This window comes from Sceloporus undulatus, chromosome 6, assembly GCF_019175285.1.
Source record: "Sceloporus undulatus isolate JIND9_A2432 ecotype Alabama chromosome 6, SceUnd_v1.1, whole genome shotgun sequence".
Taxonomy (NCBI): domain Eukaryota; kingdom Metazoa; phylum Chordata; class Lepidosauria; order Squamata; family Phrynosomatidae; genus Sceloporus; species Sceloporus undulatus.
The window spans coordinates 66,537,004-66,552,391 of record NC_056527.1 but is presented as its reverse complement, the minus strand read 5'-3'; the positions used below and the strand labels follow the sequence as shown (position 1 = coordinate 66,552,391).

At 41.9% G+C, this 15,388-nt stretch overlaps 1 protein-coding gene across 20 annotated transcripts in view; it reads right to left on the bottom strand.

The window, feature by feature from the left end:
- Positions 1–15,388, bottom strand: part of BLVRA (biliverdin reductase A) — a 45,888-nt gene that overhangs the window by 18,239 nt on the left and 12,261 nt on the right. For 5 of the 20 annotated variants that reach the window (XM_042476325.1, XM_042476318.1, XM_042476317.1 and 2 more), the window contains exon 2: positions 9,075–9,161. The exons of 6 other annotated variants lie outside the window; for them this stretch is intronic. The gene's annotated coding sequence lies outside the window, so the exon portion shown is untranslated. Of the gene's footprint in view, positions 1–9,074; positions 9,162–12,486; positions 12,589–13,258; positions 13,320–14,163; positions 14,236–15,388 lie in introns of those variants that run through there. 9 more of the 20 variants (XM_042476321.1, XM_042476320.1, XM_042476329.1 and 6 more) reach the window with 5 other exon arrangements.

Genomic DNA, 15,388 nt, shown 5'->3' with positions numbered 1-15,388 from the left:
GACTGGGACCCCAGAGAGTGCTGGAGGGTTACCTTTTCTTTGACTCCCAGCCTCCCCGTCTCCCCCAAGGAATCCTGGGTTGGGAGGGCTGGAGGAGCCCAGTGCGACCTTCGGGAGCAGAGCCAGGTGGAGGATTTCTCCCAGAGCCAAGGGGCCCTTTTGAACATTCCTTGCCCCCTCCCCAGGCTCTGCCTCCTGAAGCCCCTCTTTGATGGGACTTGGAGTTCAACCAATTTGCAGGGGGAGCCGCAGGATCTACAAGCCCAGAAAACCTGGTCCCCCATGAGTTGCAGCACAAACAAACTAGTGGGAACTACATAGTCTAAGGTCTAAATTCGCTTCTATAGTGGGAACTAAGCATTAGCTTCGATCCATTCAGCCACCCAGTGTCAACACGATTCACAAGCCAGTTTAAATGTAAGTAAGAATGGGTCCTAACACTATCATTGACCTTCCATAAAAACAAAATCCAAAACCCATCTTGGGGTGATAACCTTTATCAGTTGTCCAACTGTCTCAAAATACGTCACACTAACTTTGGAAGCTCAAAGGCTTCCTCATCTGGCAAAGATGGTAAGATAGCATGCAGAGGGGGAAAATGATGGTGTCCTGTTTACAGCGAGATGATTACAAATCACAGTGAGATCTACTCCTATATCTTTCTTCTGTTCATCCTGATATGTACTGCACGATTCATCAAGTAAATGGAAGTAGTGTTTCTTGTTGTATCAAATATGTGACTAAAAACCACTTACTTATAATGACAACATTATCTCAATTGGTCCAGTATATGTAATATAATTTGCCACAAAAAAAATAAAAATTTTCTTTAAAAAAAACAGCATTAACATACTTGCTTTGAGATATTATAGGAAGCTTATGTGGATGAAATGTGAGGCTATCCTTATGGCTGTAAGATAACTGGGAATACAGATAGTGAAGTTTAGCTTCTTCATTTGACCTTATAAAGTACCCATCTCTCTAAGAACTGTATTTACCTGTACCCAGTATGAGGCCTCAGGCCATCATGACATAATTGGGCAACTGGCCCAGCAGTTCCTCAACTTTGGCCCTTCAGATGTTTTAGACTTCAGCACCCAGAATTCCTGACTGTTAGCCAAGCTCATTAGGCCATCTGGGAGTTGAAGTCCAACAAAACACCTAGAGGATCAAAGTTTGGGAACCACCAGTCTCTCTCTGGTCGAAAACACACTGCAGAAATAATCCACTTTAACACCACTTTAATTGCCCTGGCTCAGTGCTAGGGAATCCTGGGAACTGGAGTTTATTGTAGAACCAGAGCTCTCTAACAGAGAAGGCGTAATGTTTCACAAGTCACAAAACAAAGAGTTCCCAGAATTACCTAGCACTCAGCCAGGGCAGTTAAAGTGGTCTCAAACTGAATTGCTTCTTCAGTGTGTTTTGGACCTCTGTCTCAGTAGCATCTGGTCTGAAGTCAAATTTAGGCATTGGAACAGACCAAGCACATCAGATGAAGCCTAGGGCTGGTACACACCATCAGGAAGTGGTGTCCTGGCGGCAGAAGTAGGGCTAGAGACTGCGCACCAACCGCACGCTCCCGAGCCATATAATGTGCAGGTGGTGCCCACACAGGGCATATAGATGACATGTGGGCGTCTGAGCGCCCACACGTCTCTTACAGGAAGCGGCATCATAAGGGCTGCATTGGTCTAGCCGGCTCCTTTTTTGCTGCACAGCGTTCCTGTGCCATTTGGTTGCTGTGGCAATGCTGCACCCGTATGTACAGCCCCCTAGTTAAGCACCCTATGTCCTTGGTGAGTTTTTTTATTGGGGGGTGGGGAAGCAACAGAAAAGCAAGTCTCAATTTATTATACGATGTCCATTTCCTGAAAATGTAGGCACCCTCTTCTCAGCAGATCGATTCAGCATCTTCTAATTTTAAAACGCTGCAGAGGTAGCTGTGTTGGTCATAAAAAATCCAACAACTCCAAAATCCAAAATTCATCATGAGGAGATACTTTTGTTGAGGGAATCAAAATGTGCAATCACAAAAGCCTAACTCCATGCTTTACTAGAACTCCCTCTTAACAAAAGGAAAGAGCAATTCTAGGAGCAACTGACTATAGGATAGCCCCAACTCACCACCAAATTGTCAATTTAATTCCTTCCCCAAAACCGCTTGGTTCCCCCAGTATTCTGTTGCTGACTTCTTTGCCTACTAATTTAAATGTTGTATTCTACGACTGACAACACAGTATCTAGCCGCTGGTTGCATAGTTTAGCAATATATATAATGCATTACCTTTCAAAAAGATACAGCTGTGAACAACGATCAACAACTGCGAACATTAACATGATGCCAGAGCACAAGTATCCATATGCAAAAGCCAGTTGTGTTTTTAGCATCAATGTTTAGTCAAATACAAGCCCAATGTATTCTGTCTGCCATCAGAACATAATACAGTGAGCCCTTCCCTTATGCGTAAGGGGAATTCCACATATGCTCAAGCCCCACTGAAAACAATGAGGTGTATGATCGAGGCGGCGCATGCACCACTGACATGCACGCCATATGTTTTATTGCGTGGCTTTAGCGTAAGCTTGAAGACACATGTAGTGCACCCATGTATGGCATGGGTGCACTGTAAAACTGAAGTACCATTGCTAACACAAATAATAATGCTAAAAGGCATCCATAAAACACAGTAGATACATGTCTCTTATAATGTTCATAGGATATGTATTCACTTTAATATCATCTAAAAAATAAACAAGGATTAATGACTACTCATCAAGTGGCATTCTGCAAAAAGAAGCTGTTTTCTTCCAGCTTGATTTAAAGGGCAACACGACTACAACTCACATACACTTGTATTATAGTTCACAAATGCTCCTTTAATCATCTCCATTTATGTCAGTCAAACAAAATGTAGCTTCTTTGATCTTTACTTCCTCGAGTGGATAATACAATTGTTCATATTTAACTGATGCCATCTGTTCAATATTGGTTTTTCCAACCCCAGTTCTAAAGTGACAGACACCAGCATTCTCTGTAGCAGATTGTTGTGTAACAAGCACCTGGTTTTATTTTTCATTTATTCCGTTCAATCATATGAAGTACATTTACATTTATAAAGCTGATTCAACAAGAGCTACACATTTCACACTGTGAATGCAAACATTCATGGTGACCATGCAAGACAGGCTCCTGAGGCAGTGAGGTCAAGCATAAGATGGGGTCAAGCATACTTTGGGGTCTAGAGATTGGCAAAGAGTGACCACCCCAAACAGTGTCATCCTCAGTTTGCATACAATGTCCAAGTACATAAATGTTAACATGACAAAAATGCTCAGATTACTTCTCTCCAAAGGGGCTCAACTCAGTGGCTTGCAGAAAAACAAAACAAACAGCCCCACAACAACTTTTTGGGACTTGTACTATAGCAATGTAGTATGCCATACATAAAGAATAACATATGTGGGATGTTTTCAAAGAAATAGTCAAAAAGGTGAAAGGAAGGAGGGAGAAAAGGAGAAAAAAGTGCCAGTATTTTTAAAATTAACTGGCTTTAAATGGATATATACCAACTTGAATATATATATATATACCAACTTGGTGTTATATTACCAACTTGGATATATAAAATAATGTTTAGATTCCCAAAGTAAAATGCAAGGATATTTAATATGTGGAAGTAGACACTGTTTATTTGTCAAATCAGCTCTCTGCTCAGTCCTCTTAAGAGTTTTACTATACTTCTCCCCCATCCCCTGTGCTTTATAAGTGGGGTCTTTCAACAAAGCACTTTGGTAATACTGTCTAATAGCAGCATATGTGACAGTATAATTAGATTATACTATCTAAGCCAGGCATCTCCAAAACAGACACTGGGACAGCCCCTAGTTCTCGCCTGTACTTGCTACAGTCATATTTATTACAGGGAGAATAGCAATGGGGAATATGAATGCCAAACAGTGTAACTTAAAACTGAAATTTCACTTACAGCATGTAGAAACTTGTGAGCATCTATAAATCATTGTCATTTTAACAAGCCATAAGATGTGCAGCTGTATTGTATGTTTACTGGGAAGCAGATTCCACGGGAGATTATTTTTTAATTAAGCACAGGACAACAGGTACTGTGCTACAATCTCAGCTGGGCAAAAGAACTGTGATCAACTACAGATCCTATCCACCTTCGCCAGCATACTCAATGGTGAGGGCCGATGGGGGTTCAAGTCCAACAACACCTGAAAGGTCACAAGTGCCCTAACCCTGGACTAAAGACACAACCACATTGCAAACTTTAATTGTGAAGATCTGCACATGCTTCCAAAGAAGTAATTCCCACTGACTGAGAAATACAGTATGTCTCCCTGATCCCAGTGGGTCAAGGAGTGTGCATAGGATTGCAATCTAAATAGTTCAAAAACTTTTCCTTTTCTAAGAAAAGCTAGAGAGTTGTAGGTCTGTGATGAATTGGGGAAAATTCATAGTCTGCTAGCAAGTGAAAGGTCCTAGGATTTTGGTGGGCATGGGGGAAATAGTAACTAAGTGGTATAATATTAACCATGCAAGCCTATGCATGCACATACAGAAATAAGTCCCACAATGTTTTACATTGGTTACTCCTAATTTAATGTGCACAGGATTCCTGCCAAAATATCAATTTATAGTCTAATCCTCTAACTGGCAATCTCGTATCAGTGTACACATATATGTTGTTATTGTTGTTGTCTACCTTCAAGCTGTTTCCAACCTATGGTGATCCTAAGGCGAATCTATCATGGATGCGGGCAAGATTTGTTCAGAGGGGGTTTGCATTTGCCTTCCTCATAGGTGAGAGAGTCTGACTTGTCAAGGTCAGCCAGCGGGGTTCCATGACTGAGCAAGGATTCAAACCCTGGTCTCCAGAGTCATAATCTAACATTCATACCACTACACCACAATAACTCTCTCTCTCTCTCTCTGTCTCTCTCTCTCTCTCTCACACACACACACACATATAAATTAAAATGACTATAAAGAGAAATACAACGCATCTGCCCACACTGGGGAATACCGATATGGTGACCTATATGATTTGTCATCAGCTGGCTTGTTGCTAACTGCTGATAGGCAACTTCATACTCCCTCTTCTTCCTACGGTTCATCTTTCAACTTGAGGTAGACTGGCCCTTTCAGCTGATGATTCTTGCAAATAGAAGTGTGTCCTCTGACAAGTCTTAAAACAGAGCAACTTCTTCTGTAAAATAGAACATATGGCCACCTTATAACCCAATGAATATGGGGCTATACAGACCACCCCGAAGGGGTGGTCTGCAGCTGCACCAATACTGGCCAGATCGGAGTTGTAGCAACCAAAGGCTGCAGCCCCGATCTGGCCTCTAGAGAGCACAAAACGGAATCTCGAATTAGGGCACCTTTTGCGCCTTCTAAAGGGCATCACAGGTATGGTGGCGTGGCTTTGTGATGCCCTTTTGGTGCTACATCGTCTAGATGCAGCATCAGGGCCGCGCCATGATACCACACACCGTCTAGAAGGGTGCGTGGCATCATGGTATGAAGGGGCAGAGTCACGGCATCCAGCGCCTGGACGCTGCACCATGGCCCAATTACAGGCTGACACAAAGTGCCGGTCTGTATTGCCCCTATATTCAGAAAAAGCACGTGGTTTAGCTTTAGAATACAGGTGGGGAAATTGCTTTTTTAAAAAAACCTTCTGAAACTGGGTAAAGCTGCAAGTCAAAAAAGATCCAGTAAACATATTATCAGAAACACTGACATAAACCTATCCCTCTTGTACACCAAGAAGCTGTTTTCAGAACAGTCGCCTATCTCAGGGTCTGTGGAAAGAAATAATTATTTCCAAGCAACCAGCCAAAGACACTGAAAAATTTGGTCCCCTCCTCCTCCTCCTTCTTCCTTTTAAGCTAGGGGTGAGTTATCTAGGGCCTACAAGGCAGATAAGAATTAATGGAAGGAGGGGGGAAATCTGCAAGTTTTTTTTCCTGTTAATATCTTAGATAACATATTTATAAGAAATTTAGGGCATCAGTGGCTTTCATCAACTTTCACTTTTTTTAGATATACAGTATTTGCAACTAAGGACAGAACTAAGGACGGAAACAACATCTTACTAACATCTCCAATTTTTCTTCTGTTTGGTTTGTAACATCTTGCCTGAAGAAGATGCCATTGGAGTTTTGAAAGCTTGCAAAAAGTATACTGTGCATTTGAGTTTGCCAAACAGTTTGCCTGTTTGGTGAGTATTTGCAAGAGTTTAGCTTACAACATAGCTTATTTTAAACTGGAGAATTTAAAATAAATACAAACTTTTCAAATTATATTATGTTCTCAAGAGCAGAACAAAAGATTTTAATATGGAAGTGTCCTGGGAGGAGAGGACTTTATAAATAGGTTGGTTAACTAATCCAACTCTGAACCTGACCAAGTTTAATTGACTTTATTTTTTCAATATGGCATAAAGGAAAAGTGGCCTCTAAGTCAGGGTACTGAGCTAAACCTTCAGTTTCAGATGTCCAAATACTGTCAAGTGTGTATTTTACAAACATGTTCTAGTTTTGTTATCTTAAAAGCCCCATTATCTCTATCAAATTATATAGTCAATAGCTTGTGAAATAGACTGCTCTTGGCAAAAGCACCAATAATGACTAATTCATATTCATTTCACATACCCTTTCAAGCCTGATCTAAATTAGTATGAAAGAACATTGCTGCCACAGTTCCTCAACCTTACTTTCTGCTGCATTAGACAAGGACAGAGTTTTTGTTAAAGTAGATTTTTCATACAATAAAACAGGTTTCCTGGGACACAGTGTATTAACCTAGGGAGTTTTAGAAAAACAGCCTTGAAAACTTTCAGTCCTTTTTAGCCTGGACAAAAACAGTGTAATGCAATTTACTGTGGTTCCCTGGTGGTATTAAAATTAAAATCTTGAACCTTGACTCAATTCTCCTCTCTTTCGGGCTAAAGAACTAGGTAAATATCAGGAAAGTTTCTTAAGAGTGACGCTCACACATCCTTAAAGCAAGCACAGTCCCAATTTCTGAACAATGAAAGGTGAAACAGGTGGGCAAAATAAAGCAGTTTCCAGCCGCTTTGAAAGTGGGGCGTTTAGATGGTGAACACCTTGAAAGTGGCTGGGAACTGGACCAAAGCAACACTCTGGGGCTCAAAATCAGAGGCAAAAAAGGCTGGGATAGTCCAACTCAAGGCAGAAAATGTGCATCTTTGTGTCTGCATATAAATCTCCCAGCATGAGTGCAGGGCACAACAAAGCAATGAAATGAAAGTGTGACAACCTCAATGGACGTAATGACAACATACACAAACCAGACAACCAACAGGGGTGCATGTGGTGAAGGAGAGTGAAGGGATCATGTAGACGGCGTCTCCATGATTAGGCTTTGCCACTGTATCACTGACACCCTGATGCCCTGAAGCAGCAGATGATCACCTGGCAAATGTGTGGCCAATCACAGAGGAGGCCATGCAATGGATGGCATTGGGGGACATAAGAGGTACATGGCTGCAGGCAGTGTGTTTGTGCGATGGCATGCATATTGGTGGGGATGTAACAAAAAATCTACCCAGCAGTGTGGCTTGATACCATGCTGTATGGTCAGCCCATGGTTATTTAGCCTGCCTTGGGAGTGGGACATGCAGGCAGCAGGGTTTTGGCCCGCTTTGGAAAAAGCAGGGTCAAGCCGCTTTTTCCTGCCTGTCTGTTCCGCCCAAAATAAATCCTTTCTATGGACAAATTGATCAGCATTACTATACCATTATGGACATCTCCCCCAGGTAAGCTAGGAGGCAGCATCCAGGAAAAGGAGGGAGGTCAGAAAGAATGAGATGGAAAAGTTTACTGTTATTTTGCTAGTCTGAAAATACTGTAGATCACTCTGTGTTCAAAATGAGGTGAAGTGAGGTACATTGTTGCTATTCTACACTGCTCTCCAATAACACTGTTGTTCATCAAGGTGTATAATTTCACTTGCCTGCCCCTTTGTAACAGTCTGAGACAGAGAAAAGTGATATATATATATAGTTCCTTAATTCATTGGGATCTCCATCTGACCAGTTCCTCATTTAAGACAACATTACAATGTGAGTTGGAGGATCTTGGAGGCATAGCCTCAGTTTCTACAAGATTCCCAGATTTGGCACTTACATATCAAGAATGTATTCTTCTACACCTGCCAATGTATAGTAAAGCAAGGGCTTGTTGGGTTGAAGCCTTATGACTTTTTGATTCGGAGGGATGTCAACATCACCTGGCACCTCACACCTTTGGACACCCCTGTATCCTGTGAGTTTGTCAAACAATCCCTCCATAAACTGCTTGTACTCCAAAGCCTAACATAGTCAGGATTGTCCATTCCTGTAACAGTATCAGGGTTATTAGTTCTTTTAACACTTATATTGTGCAAAATGCTTAACATCTCCTCACATCGTAATTGTGAGACATCTTGTTAGTTATCAATATTGTTGAGTTATACAACATACAAAACTTTACAATGCACAAGTGGGTGATTTTGATGAAGGCTGCCAACTCTTGAAACTAACAAGTATGCTAGTTGGTAGGAACTACTTAGCATCCAGACTAAGGCTGTTTTTTTTTTGGGGGGGGGGTTAAATATGGAGTCCACCTATGGATGAAAAACAGCTCCACTGCAAATGTATTGAATACAAGTTGTGGTAGATTATCAGATTCAAAGCTAACAGTCCAGGAAGAATCTAAGATGCACATCAATGCACTGCAATTACTCATGACATTCAAAATGAGACTGCTAGCATGGTGTAGTGGTTTGAACACTGAACTATGATACTGGAGAACAGGGTTCAAATCCATGGTCAACCATGGAAACCCACTGGGTGATCTTGAGGAAGCTAAACCCCCTCTGAACAAATATTTCCAAGGAAAGCACATAGTTGGCTTGTCTTAGGACAGCATATATCATAAGTTGGAAACAATTTTAATGCACACTACAATTCAAATTACATAAACCTTTTCTACTGCTATTAAAGATAAGATTGCAACAGACAATATGATGGTAGTTTGGTTACCTGAACCTGCAGTATGGCATCCAATCCTGATTGCTGCTCTAGCTGACTCAACTTCTTTGGTACTGGTGCATCCACAGTCACACCTAGCTGATAATGATTCATTTTGCAAGAGAAAAAAATTACCCTTACAGACTGCTTGAGCAGGAAAACATGTTTACATGAATGGGTAATGAATGCAGTTCTAAGGGATCAACTGTTCGTAAGATGGGGAACACCCAAAGCAGAGCTGTTTAATTCACAGTTGCTACATTGCAACAGAGCAGGAATAGGCCTGAGGTCACTAGGAAATGTCTTTAACCTATAAAATTCCTATAAACAGTAACAATTGTTTTGATATTGGTTTGCCTGTTTCTAATGATAGCCAAAGTGGGGCAAAAATCAGATGAAACAGAACAAACTAAATTTTGTTAATCCCGGTGGCCAAGACAGACTTTTCCCTTCTTCTCCATTTTCTATTTCTTCTTCAATTTTCCATTAAAGCAGTGGTCCCCAACCTGTGGGTCGGGACCCCTTTGGGGGGTCAAACAACCCTTTCACAGGGGTCGCCTAAGACTATCAGAAAACACACATTTGCATGTAGTGATGAAAAATAATGCTATGGTTGGGGGTCAACAGAATATGGGGAACTGTATTAAAGAGTTGCGGCATTAGGAAGGTTGGGAACCATTGCATTCAAGGTTATTCCAGCTCTATGATTCTCTGACTTTTAAAGCCCTACATGGTTTGAGTGCAGGTTACCTAAAGGACTGCCCCCTCCCATATAATCCACCCTATACGCTCAGGTCCTATGGCAGATATTTACTCCAGTCAGTCCCAAGACTAGTTGGACAACTGTCAGCCAGAGGACTTTTTCCTCAGCCGCCCCTAGACAGTGGAATGACCTGCTGGAAGAGATTTGATAGTTGAATACGCTGTCCAAATTTAAAAGAGTATTAAAGACCAATCTTTTCCGGCAGGCTATGGAGACCAGGGTTTGAATCCATGCATGGCTACGGAAACCCACTGAGTGACCTTGTGCAAGTCATATTCTCTCAGACTAACAGAAAAGCAATGGCAAATCTCCTCTGAACAAGTCTTGCCAAGAAAATCCTATCACAGAGTTTTCATACATCGGAGTCTACTTGAAGGCACATAACAACGATATGCCAAAACTCTTACTGTACTGTGAATTGAGCTCAGAAGCAAAATGGGGCCTTAAGCATATGATTAAGAGGGGGTAGGCAGGGCTTCTGCTAAATAAAGTTGCAAGATGTCTGCAGGTGAGGAGACCCATATGTGTGACTGTACAAATGAGCACTTGGAAGACCATCACCCACGGGTAAACAACCTGCAATTTTAACTTACTATTTCCAAGTGCTGAGACACACAACATCTGAGAAGGTGCTCTACACTGGCATGCAACCCCATAGGTATAATACACAATGACGACAAAGATGACTACACATATTCTCTAGTCCTAGATTTAGATCAAATTTGAAACATATATATATATGTGTGTGTGTGTGTGTGTGTGTGTGTGTCTAAAATAAGGAATATAAGCACAGCCCTTCAACTAAAAAGCATTCATACTGGACTTTCTTTTCTTTACTTTGTTTCCTTCAGTTTATTTAATCCTCATTATCAGTTCAATCTTTGCATTTTACATTAGAAATCAGGCAAATATGATTTTGGTTTTGTTACTAAGCCCACTGTTGTTCATGGTCCTAACAGTGGCAAAAGGAGAACCTGATTAAAAAAAAGAGAGAGAGCTCTCCAGTCTCAGAAATATCCAACTCTTCTCCTTCATGGTGAGATTGAAGAACAATAGGAACAGAAGGCAGTAGAAGTGACAGAGGATCTGCATACATTTCTCAAAAGAGAGGCTTGAGAATGTGATTATTAAGACATCCTCTCTTTCTATTCTTCATTGTTCTCTGTTGATCACATTCAACTTGTCAATATTGGAAATTCATGTTGCAAGTAATGAGGTTGATACATTATTGCTGTAAAACACTAATGAGAAACTGCAGGCTAGAGTAAATACTTTGGAAGTTCATCCTCCACCTCCTGAGGTTGGGAAGAAAGCAGATATAGGCAGTCCTGTTGTTGCGATTATGGAAGGGTTATTATGGGAGAGCCAAAGTTACCCAGAGAATAATCAGCTAGACATAGGCGGGTTACAGACCGCCATTTAGGACGCGCTTCGTGCGTCCTAGGGTTAGGAAGGGGCATGGTAGGGTTAGGAAGGGTTGCCCCTTCCTAACCGGCCCTGTTCCCAACACATGCGGAGTGCATCCTAAATGGCAGCGCCCATCCACATGGGTGCTGCCATTTTTACGTCTTGGACACACAGCGTCCAGACGTGGCGCGTCGGAAGTGATGCCGCGAGTGCGCCACTTCCGGGGGCCAAAAAGGTGCGCCATTTCAGAGCTCCTTTTTCGCTGCGGCCGGAAGCCTCGCAGTCTGGCCGCTGGGGCTTCCCACCGCAGCCAATGGCAGTGGCGGCAGACCGCCCGCTTTAGGGCGGTCTGTAATGCACCATAGAAAATTGTGTTCAGATTCCTTCTTTCACCTCTCACTTGAAAGATAAACTGTGTTCTGCAGTTTTTGAAGAAGGCTTCTGTTAAGAATGATTTGCTGTATCACGTATAAGACCTAAGAGAGTTAACATAGACCAAAAAATAAAAAATGCATGCTATTTCCTAATTTCTCTAAAAAAATTCCTAGTAAGAGGTGGGCTTTTTCTAAAGCCTATAACTGAGAAAGGAAAAAAAATCTAGACTGTTTCATGCATCTTAGGATCACAGAGTTGGAAGAGACCACAAGGGCCATCCAGTCCAACCCCCTGCTATGCATGAATTCACAGCCCCAACAGATGGCCATCCAGTCTCTGCTTAAAGACCTCTAAGGAAGGAGACTCCACTACACTCCGAGGAAATGTGTTCCACTGTCGAACAGCCCTTACTGTCAGGAAGTTCCTCCTAATGTTGAGCTGGAACCTCTTTTCCTGTAGCTTGCATCCATTGTTCTCCGTTCTAGTCCTGGAGCAGCAGAAAACAAGCTTGCTCCATCTTCAATGTGACACCCCTTCAAATACTTAAACAGGGCTATCATATCACCCCTTAACTGTCTCTTCTCAAGGCTAAACATACCCAGCTCCTTAAGTCTTTCTTCATAGGGCATACTTTCCAGACCCTTCACCATGTTGATTGCCCTCCTCTGGAGTCACTTTCAGTTTGTCAACATGCTTTTTGAACTGTATTCTAGGTGAGGCTTGACCAAGGCAGAATAGAGTGGTATTACTTCACTGATCTAGACACTATACTTCTATTGATGAAGCCTAAAATAGCACCTGCCGATTATACTAGTTTAACTGTCTTCAGTCTAAAACAACAGGGGCTGCTGAAGCATATCGTTGTCCAAATGACCCTACCAGCCAGTCGAGGAAATACAAAGAGAATTCTTCTTGGTCAATTCTGTCCCATGTTAATAGCTGGACACACTGCTCTGTCCCATCTGGAAAATGCAACAGCCACTGCAATGAATAGAAGAATGTGTTCATGGGAGCTGCATGCAAATGACAGCCGAAACCCTTTGGTGTTAAGTTGCAGCATGAGTCACTATGACCCATGCTATAACTGCACACTCACTCTAGGGTAGTTCTCACATTACTTTTACTAGCAGAAATACTGACATCGGTATCACAAAACAACTGCAGTGTTGCATTGTTTTATTCTCCTGAGTGTATAGTGAATATAGCATTGATTGCACAAAAACTTGAATACTTCAAAAATAGGACTGTCATTTTTAATATATGAGCAACCTGTTTGTGTACCTATGGAAGGACAGTCTGTATAGTGCAACAATCCCTGGTGAGAATATGTGCATCTCTCTTCAGTTTGCATCAACTCTGGTCAATACATGGATGGTAGACCGTCAAGGAATACCCAGTGCTGTTTTCAGGAGAACTGGTAAAGCCACCTCTGAGTACTCCTTGCCTAAGAAAATCCCATGAAATACATGGCATTGCTTAAGTCAACAAGCACCTTGAAGACACACACAAGCCAATGTATAGTCTGGAACTAATAACTGGAAGAATTCAGCATCTGCAGCTGCTACTCACAGATTTAGGAATTCTCTTAAAATCAGGTCACAGTTATCTTATCTAGCAAAGTCATACTAACTCGGCCTTTGACAAGCCCCACCTCATTCTTCCTTCTCTGCTTGCTTGATCGTCTTTCTTTGCACTTGCTTACAGGATGTCCCCTTCAAATATGAAAGGAATTATTAATTTTGGCAGCCTACTTTTAAAAGTACTTTAAAAAATGGGGCTTCTTTCTTTGCCTATTTTTACATTGGTCCATGGTTCACAATTACCAGAATACTAGGTCTTTCTTTCCCTTTCTGTACATGATTTCGAAGGTGACATTTCTCTTTGTGGGATAAAATATGTGAAGGACAAGCTCAAATAACCTCTCCCATATTCCATTCCAAACAGTGTTGCCAGGTTTTCACACTGAGCAGCAAGAGAGAGTCAAAATTCATGACATGCAGGTATGACAATCATGAAATATTAAGTATCCGATTGAAAGTATTGATATGTTAACTTAGGCCTGTTACAGACTGCCAAAATAAAGCTGCTTCGGGTCTCTTTGGAGGTATGCTGTTTAAATGATGCATGGGTCCTAAGAATCTGGAAGCTGCACCAAAGCTGCACTCCAGTGCTTAGGAACGGAGTATGGCTTTGGCGCGACCTCCGGACTCTTAGGACCCATGCATCATTTAAATAGCATACCTCCAAAGAGACCCCAAGCAGCTTTATTTTGGCAGTCTGTAACAGGCCATAGCTATAAAATAAATACATTATCTACATCCATAAATTACATCAGGGGTTCCCAACCTGGAGTGCCTGTATCCCTGGGGGTGCGATATGAGATCTCAGGGGGCGCAACAAAGTGTGTAGCTTGTAATTACTCAATTTGTTTCTGAATAAATTAGAATCAAATTGCTCGATTTCGAGTTGCACTTTATGCACTGAATTAAAAGCTTTTTAAAAAACTTCTATTTGTTCACTCATAGTATCATATGTGATCCAAAAATTAGAAATTACCGTAGACTTCTTCATCTTCAAATGGGGTACGACTTCTTGTCAGGAGGGCGTGAATGTTAATCAAATGTTTTCCTAGGCATGTGGGGCATAGAAAAGCTTGGGAACCACAGAATGACATGATGCAAGCATTCCTGTCTTTAGGAAGGTCCTACACCCCAAAATGCAAGGTTTAGGGGGCATTTTGTTTAGAAAACGACACAATCATAGAATCATAGAGTTGGAAGAGACCGCAAGGGCCATCCAGTCCAACCCCCTGCCATGCAGGAAATCCAAATCAAAGCATCCCCGACAAATGGCCATCCAGCCTTTGTTTGAAGACCTCCAGGGAAGGAGACTCGACGATGCATGCATTTCTGTCTTTAGGAAGATCCTGCACCCCAAAATGCAAGCTTTAGGGGTACCTTATTCAGTATACCACATAGTGAACATATTTCTGTCATTATAAAGGTCCTACACCCCAAAATGCAAGCTTTAGGGTTCATCTTCTTCAGTAAACTACACGATGCATACATTGCCGTTTTTAGGAAGGTCCTACACCCCAAAAGGGAAGCCTTAGGGCAGTAGTTCCCAAATGTTGGTCCTCCGGGTGTTTTGGACTTCAGCTCCCATAAGCCCCAAACTGCCAGGAATTCTGGGAGCTGAAGTCCAAAACATCTGGAGAACCAAAGTTTGGGAATCACTGCTTTAGGGGCATCTTGTTCAGTAAACAACACGATGCATATATTTTTGTCTTTATGAAGATCCTACACCCCAAAATGCAAGCTCTAGAAGCATCTTGTTTAGTAAATTATATCATGAATATATTTTATGAAGGTCCTGCACCCCAAAATGCAAGCTTTAGGGTCATCTTGTTAAGTATAAGTTCAGTAAACTTATGGTGCATGCATTTTATGAAGGTCCTGCACCCCAAAATGCAAGCTTTAGGGGACATCCTATTCAGTAAACTACAGGATGCATGCATGTTTATGAAGGTCCTGCACCCCAAAAGGCAAGCTTATTGTGTCTAGATAACAGGGAAACCTTTCTAACCCTCAAATGGGAGAGATCCTTTCCAACATGAGACACCTGCCAGCCCTACAAAGGGCAGACATCCCCAAACCAAATGGGAAAAAATTAGGCTCCATTAGACTGCATCCACACTGGAGGAATAACCCAGTTTGGCACCACTTTAATTATTTTTCTGGCTCAAGGCTATGGAATTCTGGGAGTTGGAGTGTGTTGTGGG